Source organism: Phascolarctos cinereus, unplaced genomic scaffold (assembly GCF_003287225.1).
Source record: "Phascolarctos cinereus isolate Bilbo 61053 unplaced genomic scaffold, phaCin_HiC Scaffold_4;HRSCAF=312, whole genome shotgun sequence".
Classification (NCBI taxonomy): Eukaryota; Metazoa; Chordata; class Mammalia; order Diprotodontia; family Phascolarctidae; genus Phascolarctos; species Phascolarctos cinereus.
Window position 1 is genome coordinate 167,559,441 of NW_027555847.1, and position 8,775 is coordinate 167,568,215.

Below are 8,775 nucleotides of genomic sequence, written 5' to 3' on the forward strand. Positions count from 1 at the left end.
GCTTTTTTTTTTTTGAGCTGGAGTGTGAAAGGCTACTGTTTCAGAGATTTATTTTAAAGAAAATGCCACATTACCAACAAGAAGAAGATTTAACTCCAGTACTTACCCAATTATTTGTATGTAGAATAACTGGATACAGTGGAAAATGCGCATTCAGAGGTTCTTGAAACTCTGCCAAGCAATTTAGCAGCCTTTGAGGGAGAGTCTATTTATTTATTATTGGTACCACTCCATCAGGCTCCTGCAATTTCATTTTCCATTTTATCAAATATGCTTTGTTTATCTTCCGTGAATCTCTCTTTCAGCAACTCCAGCTTTGCTTGTTCCCACATCTTGCTTTGTTTTCAATACTGTTTCCTCCTTTTATGAGGCTTAACATTCCTCTACATTCTTCTAGTACTGATAATTTCCTGGCAGAGTGTACAGCTTTAGTCTCTGTAATATTAACTAACAGAGGCTTTGACAAGTCCAAGCTTGGCAAGGTAACTGAAAGCTGGGTGTTTCAAGAGTTCAGGTCAGGGGTTCACCATTTAATCAAATTATTCACAAACATGAAAAAAAATCCCACTCAGCTGCTTTTGAATTCAAATTATATATGTGGGGTTGTCTCATATGTATAACTATAAGGGATATAGTGGAGGAACCACACCTTACCTCCAAATTAGTCTCCCATCAGTCTTTGGTTTCTAACTCTCTCTGTCTCTCTATCTCTGTTTTTCTCTCCATACACTATACATACATACATACATACATACATACATACATACATACATATATACACACATATACACCTATATGCATACATATATGTATAAATATGTAATTATGTATGTGTATGTGTTAAACAATTTTTTTAAAAAGACCTATTTAATCAGTGTAAGATTTTCAGATGAGCGCTGTGTCTGAAACCTAATGGTTGTGGGAACCTGGGCAAGTCACTTAATGACTTGAGAGCATCCTAGGTAACTCTCTAAGATGAAAAATTTCTCAGCAGGAAAGGTAAGGACCTGTAATAGTAGAGAGAATTACTTGTGAACATAGGTTTTCCTGAGACAGAGATAAAGGGTCTGGGTGAGCATTCTAGGTAAAGGAAGCTGCTGAGTGTTCTGTGGGAATAGTGAATGTAATCCAGCTTGCTTGGAATCCAGAGAGTATGAAGAGGAATAGTGTGAGATAAGGCAGCAAATAGTAAATTGAGGCAAACTGTGGAGGACTTAGAATGCCAGATTAAAGAAATTGGAATTCATTCTTTAGGCAATGGGGAGCAGCAGGATTAGAGCTGTGTATTTGGAGCATTAGTCTGGCAATAGTGTTTAAGATTGCTTGGTTGGGGAGGATCTCTGATTGGAAGGCTGGTTAGACTGCTATTGCAAAAATCTAGGGGGAGAGGTAATGGCCTAAGAAGTAGGATGGTGGCTACAGGAGAGAAGAGGAGTAGAGGACAAAAGAGAAGGGAAAGAGATAAACATTTATATGCCTCCTACTGTATGCCAGACACAATGCTAACTACTTTTTTTTTTTACAAATATTATCTCATTTTATTCTCACAACAACCCACAGGAAAGGAGTAGAGGATTGAGAAGGAAAGAGAGATTCCCTAGTCTTCATTCTTTTAGATTATTTCATTGTATTTTTAGCAGTCCCTGTTAATGTATGTGTAAATTTAGGAGGTGTAATTTACCAAAATATCATTAGTTATTAATAGGTTTTCTTGAATTGATGTGTCATAATTTTTTTCTTGCCCAATACTGTCCTGTATGAACAAAACCTAGCTCAGGTTGGGGGAGGATGGAGAACAAGGTCATCCCAGGAGAAAGGTAGATCAGGAGGATCTTGGTTGGCCAGGGAATGCCAAGGAGCAATTCTCATCTAGGGAGGAAGAATGGGAAAGAGAGTTGAGAGGAGGGAGAAAGAGAGAAAAAGAACAAACATTGCCTCCAGAAAAATTGTAAGGTAGATGAAATTTATTTTGAAATCTCTCAGCATCATTGCCCTAAACCCTTTTCCCACTAGTTAGGTATTCTCTTAACCCCTAAACATAAACTCTAATATCAGGACCTTCATTCACACTGAGAATAGCTTATAATATTACCCTTTTTAGGGCAATTATCTTTTTCATAATGATGCAGGGATGAAGTTCTGAAAGGAATTTCAGGCAGAAACCTGACAGTGGTAGTGGGAGATAAGTTTTTTTTTTTTGATGGGGGATGGTGTGAGTCCAGGTCCTTTTACAGAGTCTCTAAGGAAGCAGTGTGGTATACTGGAAAAAAAAAGTGTTGAACTTGAATTCACAGTTCAAATCCCAGTTGGACCAGTCATATAATCTCTATGAGTCTCAGTTTCTTTATCAGTAAGATAAGGAGGTAGAGTAGATGATGTTTACAGTTTTATTTCTATGATCCTGTACTAAATCATATTTCAGAAGCCAGAGCCTGGGAAAAAGCATCTTCTATTGAAAATGTGGGAAAACACTCTACCAACATCATAGCTTTGCTGTGCCTGGGTCTTCCATTTTTCTTTTTTTTTCTTTTCCTTCCTTCCATACCTTCCCTCTAGTTGGTGAACCAAACAATTCATTTTGGATTTACATAATTTATATTCAAGCATAGGGGAGGTATATTTCCTATTTATTAAGCTACAAGAGAAGCTAGAGTCAGAGTTTTCTCTGTTATGCATGCTTCCCAAGATTATTTTCTATCTCCTTTCCATATGAGAATAGTTCCTTTGGGGTTTTCCTAAGCCTGCTCAATGTTGCTACTCTTCTCTGCTCCCTGGTGCTCATTTTTCTTCCATGCCTGCATACTTTTGGATCATGGCATTTTCTGGAATTTCCTGCAACAAAAACAGATGAAGGAATTTTAACTTTAGAGGTTTATTTGAAGACTTAGACCAGAGCTTCTATTTTCAACAATTTTTCATTTTAAAATATTTCATTGTAAATTTAGAATTGTATATCCATTTTCTTCCTTTTTTTTTTTTTTTTTTTTGGTGAGGCAATTGGGGTTAAGTGATTTGCCCAGGTTCACACAGCTATTAAGTGTCAAGTGTCTGAAGTGGATTTGAACTCAGGTCCTCCTGACTCCAACTGGGGAAGCTCTATCCACTGTGACACCTAGCTGCCCCTAGAATTATATATCAAGATTACAAATTAAACTTCATTTGAATAATGTGCTTTTAGATAATTGGTTTACAGATCTTAATAACCTTTTAGTCAATCCCTCTAAATTTTCACAATTATTCATTGTCTGACTTTTCATTCCCATTCTCTTTTTCTTTCACAGAGTGTACATATATCTTCTGGTTCTGCTTTCTCATTTTCCATTGCATTATTTCATAAAGGTCTTTTCAGATTTCTTTATGTTCATCATACTTTTCAATCTTAATTGCAGCATACTATTCCATTAATTAATTAATGTGTCACACTTTATTTGACTATCCCAGTGTTGGACATTTAGATTTGGACTTTAAGGGCTTTTTTTTTAGCTTAGTCAGTTTTTGACATTTAGAAATAATGCTACTTTAAATATTTTTGAAAAGTTGGGGTTGGCTTTGAAGACAGGAACACTAGCAGAAGCTCCTAGCTTTGTCATTGCATCAATTCTTTTCCTGCTTTTTTGAGGCTTATCAAAGCTTCAGGTTAAGCAAATTGGGGATGAGAGATATAACAGGAATTTGAAAAGCAAATGGGGATGCGAGTGTGGCTCCTCAGACTCAAAAAAAGAAGATGAATGGGAGTTGCTGGCCATGTGGGAGGCACACTGTATAATGCTGTGGAAGGAAAGAAATAAATGAGATTCATTTATCCTAACTCAGCTACCAGTAAGAACTGGGAATTTTCTTTTGAGAAGGGTAAGGCATTGAAATCTTCCAGATGCCTGAGAAGTTATTTTGTTTGTCAGCACATGTGATTGTGAGACTAGTTAACAGAGGTAAAAATCTGTTAACTAGTTCTGTAATAGTTTGGATAGAACATCATTTCTTTCAAATGTAATCATTATCATGAATTGAGGGGAAGTGAATCTTGCTTACATGGGTTGGTGAATCTTAGGTTTTAAAATGATCAAACAAACCCAAGTATTTGTTTTATTCAAATACATGATAACTTTCCTAATTGTTAGAAGAATCTGAAACAAAGATCTATTACAGGAGTGAGTGAAGAAAAGCCTTTATTATGCTTCTCCGTGAGAAGTGGGCACGCTGTACCCCGGCAGCACGTATGCACTGGCACAGTGGTAGAATCAACTTTTAAATGGTCAATAATATCTCTAATACTCCCACCTGAGCCCAGGATAGGACCAGCTCATTTGAGTTACACTCTTCCTGAACCACCAATCCCATGTTCCTCCATGTTCCTCCTTGTCATGTTAGTTCATGTGTCCTATGTTCAAAAATGGTGGCTATCTCTGTCCTTGGGGTGTGTCAATTAATATTCAATAAGCTTATTAAGCAAGCACAGTGGAGAAAAGCCTTTGCCCCATCCTTGACCCCAACAGGTTGCAACCAGTTTAGCCTCCAGTGCTCTTTCTTGAGGAACTAGTTGTGTGCAGAATGTTTGGGGCACTTTCTGATTGGTTGAGGGACTATCCACAAGACGTTGGAAGTCTTTCTCAGAATTCCCTTGTTGTGGAAGCCTAACTTCTAATCCTTTCTCACACTGAAAAAGCAGAGGGTTGTAGCATCCTTGAAGGAAAACACCAGGAAATTCTACCAGAACCAAATAGTATCTACAGAATTAGAGAGAGTGGCATCAGCATGGCAATCTTTGAAGTCTCAAAGGGAGAGGATGTGGTAAGGAGAAGCAAAAGTTTTCTTGGATCATACCAATAAGCAAGTAGGACTCAGACAGGAGAAGTCTTCTATCAGCAGACACTGGTGTCTAAACTCTCTTTCCCTTGGAATGTGAGTTTTTCCAGGTATTCACTCAGGAAAGAGGCTACCTATCCTTCCTACTGGCACATAAGTCAGCATTCAATTGTTTCTGATTGATTTCCCCCCCCCCCCGATATTTACTTTGCTATTCTGTCTAAATGAAATACCTTGGTATTTCTTCTAAGACACCTTTCTGATTGACTAGCAGAATAGGGATTGAATGGGGGCTTGAGCCACATGTTGCCCCTCCACTGGCCCCCATAACCTGTGGGAATTCTAGAATGGATGGAATATGTATGTGGATTTTTTTATTCAAAGGATATGCTTGTCTTTGTCCTTTTTACTGAATAATTCCATATGACTTTCCCAGAAGTTTTCTATTGATTTGTAATTCTAATAGCAATGAATAAGTATATCTGTTTTCCACAGAATAGTCAGCATTGAACTTCAATGCTTTTAATTGATGAATAAAAGGTGGTACCTCAAATTTGTTTTAATTTGTTTGTCTTTGGTTACAGGTGAAGTTGACCACATTTTTCAAATGATTACTACAAATCTGTGTTTCTTCTTTTGAAAATTCTGTTCAATGAGGAGGCTGGGAAGGAGGGAGAAAATTTGGAACTCAGTTTTAAAAATGAATGTTGAAAATTGCTTTTGCATGTAGTTGGGGAAAAATAAAATACTAAATTATATATTAAAAAGAAAACTCTCTGTTCATATTGGTTAGCACTTTCTTGCTGTATGAATCATAAAATTCAAATATGAACACCAGCAACAAGTTGAGTGGCCAAAGGAAAAAAGTATATGGATTTCAGGAGCTAAAAATTAGCTATTAAACCAAATTCTCCCCATATTTCTGCAGCTTGATATTAATGTGCATTTGTGATATATGATGTGAGTCAAATCAATATCCGAGCAGAGAAACAAATTAGGAATAAGCAGTTCTAAGTCCAGCCAAGCGTGTAAAGCTCTCTGATGAAGTGGAAATGAAAGATTTCCATAGTCTTCTGGATATGTCCCAAAGAGTATCTACATGCTCCCAAAGGTTAACTCTAGAATAAAAACCTATAGCAATTGTGATATTAGGAAAATTTCTATTAGATAACGTTAATAGGGTTTTTAAAAAAAGTACTTCTAGGTTCCTATTAGATCCATGCTGAGAAAATAATGAAAAATACTGTGAAAATGCACCTCAAAATTAATGGAAAATAATATTGGAGAGAAGAAGTTTCCCAGTAAAGAAATGCTCAAATTCCTTCTATTGTAAGTGCCCATTGCGTTTGTCTGATTTCCATAATTTGGGTAATTAAAATGACTTGGCGCTGATAGTAAAATGAAGAGTTAACACAATCGCTAATCTATTCACTTCTTTGTTCAGGGAATTTAGTCACATGGTTTAGCATGAAGTAAAAGTACAGGTAAACCCAGAAGGAAGGAAGGAAGCAAGGAAACAAATATCTGGTAAGTGCCTACTATGTTCCAGGCACTGTGCTAAGTGTTTTACAAATACATTATCTCATTTGATCTTTACAACAACACTAAAAGGTGGGTGCTATTATTATACTCACTTTACAGTTGAGAAAACTGAGGCAGACAAAGATTAAGTGACTTGTCAGGGAAAGGTCACACAACTATTAAATGTCTGAGGTCACATTCAAGCTCACATCTTCCTGATTCCAGGCCCATATGAATGTATATGGAATATATACATTTACATATTACTTGTTGTAGCAGGTATAGAACAGTGGCGTCAAATAGAAATTGGGTTGCTAAACTATATACGTGGATCTTTTTGGGGAACGTAATGACTTAGAAAAATCACAAGTAAACATTATCTATCTTCTTGTATTTTATTTGTTATATATTTCCCAATTAGATTTTAATCTGGTTTGGTTTGTACTTGTGGGCGACATGCCCACCTATTTGACATCTTTTCTATAGAACATCATGCCTTTTAGACATGACTTTAGACTCTTTTCATGAGTCAAAGGGAAGAGAATATGGATTACAGAGAGGGTAATTCAGTTAGCCTAGGTTTTAAAGTGATCACACTAACCACAGAAGCTACATTATAGGGTTATAAGATAATACATTTAGAATCAAAATGGAATTTAGATGTCATCTAGTTCAGGTCTGCACAGCCTGAGGCCCATGGACTGCTTGTCGCATGCCAAAGGATTTTGGGTGGGCAGCCCACAAAAAAAGTAGAGGATGCATTTTATTGTGGGCTACCCAAAATCCTTTGGCATGCTGCAAGAGTCCTGCAAGCCACAGGGTGTGCAAGCCTAATCTAGTTCAACTCTTTCATTTCATAAATAGTCAGTAAGGGTTCAACCCGGCTTTTGTGCCAATTAGAACTCAGAAAGAAATATTCCTCTGGTACTAAGATCTGTATTTGTGCCCATGGGAAGCCTGAGCAGAACGCATATGATAAGACATTGTCTTTTCCTGGTGGACTTGGGGAAAGTAGAAAAGTTCCAGTGAAGTTGAGAGGACAGAGAAGTCCCATATTGCCTACCCTAAGTATTTATGTTCAAAATGAAAACTCAGTCAATCCTCTAGACACTGTATCTGTAGGATAACAAATATTTGGTGAGTTAAAAATACATCCAGGAGACCTCAAATCTGGAGGACTGACTGGAGTATTTGTTTTCTATCTAAATGCTTTGGCAATGTGTTGGTACAGCCTGAAATGGTTGGTTATGGATATGAGTCCAGTGGAAGAATGAAGGAAAAAAGCCTGACCATGAGGTACTTTGCCTCATCTAGGAGTTTCTTTTATTGCCAATTGCTGCTTCCTTTTGAAAGTGTAGAACCAGAGAATTAGATGTATGACATTAGTTTTTTCATAAAGCTTTGATTTTAAAAGCAGCAAGACTTTTGGAAACTATATCACTTCTAATTATCTGGATTTTTCAACTTCTACTCCTAATAGTCTTCTCATTGTGAAGATGCCTCTGCCCTTGCGGCCCCCTCCTCCAAATGGTGATTTCCTGCATAGGGCCACCTTTAAAAAAGAAAGTGCCTAGGCTATTCATACCAGTACTCTTCCCCTGTGCTTTCTGGTTCTTTTTATGTGTTGTCTCCTCCCAGCCTGGCCATCATTTGAATGTAAGCTCTTTGAGGATATGGACTGTTTTTTTTTTTTTCTTTTGTCTTGGAGAAGGAGTGGTGTAAACTCTGAACCATTCAGCAGCTATGCAGAGTGGAACCACGTGATGTGAGCGGTAGGAGTTCTTCTGAGCCCCAGCATCCTGAATAAGGAAGGGAATTTCTGAGCAGAACTATCATAGAATCCAGCCTCCTAGTCAATCAGTCAACATGCATACTTTGAGTATCTACAATGTACTAGGTACTGTACTAAGCACTGGGGATACAAAGAAAGGCAAAAATAGTTCCTGACTTCAAGGAGATCACAGTCTAAAGGAGAAGATCCATGAATAACTAGGTACCTACAAGATGTATATAGAGTAGATAGAAGGTAATTTGAGAAGGGAAAGCATTAGCAGCTGAGGGGATCAGGAAAGACCTCCTGTAGAAGGTGGGATTTGAATTTTGTTTTGAAGGAATCCAGGAGAACTATTAAGCAGAGCATTACATTAAGCATTAGAGGCTTGGGGGACAGTGAAGGCAAAGGCATAGAAACTACAATTGGAGTTTTATGCTCAAATGGAGAGATAACACCATCATTAGTCTATTCACTTCTTTATTCAGGGAATGTCACATGGTTTGGCATGAAGTAAAAGTACAGGTAAACTCGTATGAAAGGAAGTAAGAGGAAAGTGTGAGCAAAGATGTGAATATAGAATGTGTATAGTATATTTCAGGGACAGTGAACAGGGATCAGCCATATTTAGGTAGATGTTTTATGTAGTAGGTAAGGTTAGATGTTTATGGTAGGATCCT